Genomic DNA, 2,865 nt, shown 5'->3' with positions numbered 1-2,865 from the left:
AGTTAAAGCTGGGGAGAATGTGACAGCTGGATATTATTTTCTTAATTTTTTTTAAATTTTTCCTATTGCTACTCTTCATTTTTTTTGGACTGTTTATTATTGTACCATTAATTATTTATTTGATACTGATGTTGTCAGGGACGACAACAGATAAAGCTGGGGAGTTTGTAAGGTATGGGTTTTACCCATTTCCTTATGACTTAATTTTGGATATCAGTAGTTTCTTTGTTTAATTTTAGTTTCTTTGTTCATCACATTCACGTTGACTTCTGAATAATTAATACCATGTTTATCTTAATCATGTTACATAACGACTTCCGTAGATGTTTTAATAAAGGAGTGAGTAGCCCTGTGTTACTACTCAGTTTTATATAGTTCTCATTTTTAATTATATATTTTATTACTAAAAATATGTTTAGTAATGATGATGCATTGCAATTGTATATGCGTCTCATAACAAGTTGCTGGTTAAGAAGAGAATGTTACTTTTATATGGTTATAGCCTAATAAAGATGTATATAGTGCGGAGGGTGATTCCGCGGGTTATATGTAATTAGGATTAGAGCGTCTCTTTTGACAGCGTTTATTCACAACAAAGCCAGAAGTCGAAGGAGCAACACATTGTGTAAAGTTGTGGAGGTTGTCATGTACTGTATTGCCTAGGGAAGGCATAGGTATGCTCTATTAAGTTTCTTATAATGATATTTATGTATTTAGATCTGGCATTATTAATTAAAGAATGCTCTATTGTTTTATAATGCGATATTAACTTGCTCATAGATAAGATAGGCCTCTGCCTGAGCTTAGGGAGACAGGCATGATAATTAAGGACGAGCAACATGTGTGCCACAAGACGGTGATTAAGTTCATTGAACTAGGCTGGGCCTAGATTTATATTCTAGTGTTAGCACTGGATGAATACAATACAGAGTAATAGTCTGATCCACTAAGGATTGGCATTATGATATGTTAAGCTATGCATTTCATGAAGTAAATAGTAAAGTATAGTAAATGTGTGTAAAGAAATAGCAAGTGTTGTAACTAGTGAAAGTGTAAAGGCCAGAGGTCACGCTTGTTACGCTCGAGCCATTGTATTAAAGAATGCTATGTTATTTTGGTTAACAGGACTTGCAATAGTCAAGGATAAGAAGGCTCATGTTATAGAGTCACGTCGTAACGTGCAGCTTATGATAAGGTGGCATTAAGTTCCTTTGTTTAACTTGATATGATGACTATGTTTGATTGACTTATTATTTATCATGCTTATTATTATGATTGGAATACCATTCTTTTATTTATTATTACAATTGATGATATTGATATGATTATGTTGTGTGCTATTGTATTTATTTACATTTAATTACTGATCTATTTGGTATTATTACGACTCTTATTAATTATCATTTTATGACGATAATTTGCCATATTGTTGATATACATTCTTTAAACCATCATTTCTATGTTAATTATTACTGCAGTTAATTACTGTGTGTTAGATTTAATTACTCTTATTTTCATTTAATTGATTAGCATATTTAAGTGAAGTAAGGCAATAAGCCAACTAAATATGTTATGATTAATGGTAGAGAACTTATAGATATGAGTCAGTTGTAATTGCACCTCGCAATAACTGTATTTATAAATTATTGTGTTATATTGTATTTTTTCCTTTCTAGCTTGACGCATGCTGGCAGTCACTGCCCGGTCAAGTTGGGGGTTTTGTTTGGTTTGTTTTTGCTACGGTTTTTACTATGATTTTGTTACGCCTGACACATGCTTTTGATCCTAGTTCCTATTCGAAATAAATAATTAGTCGTTGAAGTTTACTTCATCTCCATGACTGTTATTTCTCCTGTGAATTTGGCGAATTGTACGAAACTAAAATTTGCGTTTATGTGTTCACAAATGATCAATGAAAAAGAATATTTTATTGAAACATTGAATTTTCTTTTTGTTAAACAAACAGTTAACATAGTTATACTGTATACTTTGGAGGACCATCTGCTGTGTGTGACAGTTTCACCTTATTATAATGAACAGAGGACCAACGACGAGTAGCAGGGCCGCCAAGAGGGAAAACTGTAACAGGGCCAAAAAGATGGTGTGGGCCCTTAGTTACGAGCGCGAAGCGCAAGAAAGATTGCACCAAAGGCACATAATTTTTTTGAGGGGGGCCCTGTAAATCTGGAGAACAGAAGACTGACTATATGTGTATACCAGTCGGTTCTATTTAACAGAGGACCGACACTGTGTGTATATTTTAATCAGTTCTACTGAACAGAGGACAGACTCTGTGTGCATATATATCAATCGGTTTTATTGAACAGAGGACCAACTGTGTGTGTACATTTCAGTAGGTTCTACTGAACAAAGGACTGACTGTGTGTATATATTTCAATCGGTTTTATTGAACAGAGGACCGTCTGTATGTGTACATTTAAATCGGTTCTATTGAACAGAGGACCGTCTGTGTGTGTACATTTCAATCGGTTCTATTGAACAGAGGACCGACTGTGTGTACATTTCAATCGGTTCCATTAAACAGAGGACTGACTGTGTGTGTACATTTCAATCGGTTCTATTGAACAGGACAGAGGAAATAATGGGGGGGGGGGAACCATCCTGCATAAAATAATTAATGCATTTTATTCATAAAATAAAATTAAACAAAGGTGACTCCAAATAGAGAAATTAATTAGTGAGGCCAAAATTAATATCTGTTTGGAGCCACCTTTGTTTTATTCTATTTGAATTTCACCGAATATCATTTCAACAATATGCCAATAAGTGAACTTAATCACTGTCCTACATGCCATATCCATTTAACAACAGGGGACTTAATGGACCAGTAAACCGCGGTAACCC

At 34.2% G+C, this 2,865-nt stretch overlaps 1 long non-coding RNA gene across 1 annotated transcript; it reads left to right on the top strand.

The window, feature by feature from the left end:
- Positions 1-565: 565 nt before the first annotated feature.
- Positions 566-1,725, top strand: LOC117114173. The gene is made up of 3 exons (XR_004446307.1): positions 566-674; positions 1,126-1,195; positions 1,677-1,725. It is a non-coding gene; the product is annotated as an uncharacterized LOC117114173 (long non-coding RNA).
- Positions 1,726-2,865: the final 1,140 nt, after the last annotated feature.

This window comes from Anneissia japonica, unplaced genomic scaffold (assembly GCF_011630105.1).
Source record: "Anneissia japonica isolate Jap-2015-1 unplaced genomic scaffold, ASM1163010v1 scaffold287764_len353371_cov104, whole genome shotgun sequence".
NCBI classification, from domain to species: Eukaryota; Metazoa; Echinodermata; class Crinoidea; order Comatulida; family Comatulidae; genus Anneissia; species Anneissia japonica.
This window is presented reverse-complemented; position numbering and strand designations above follow the sequence as displayed.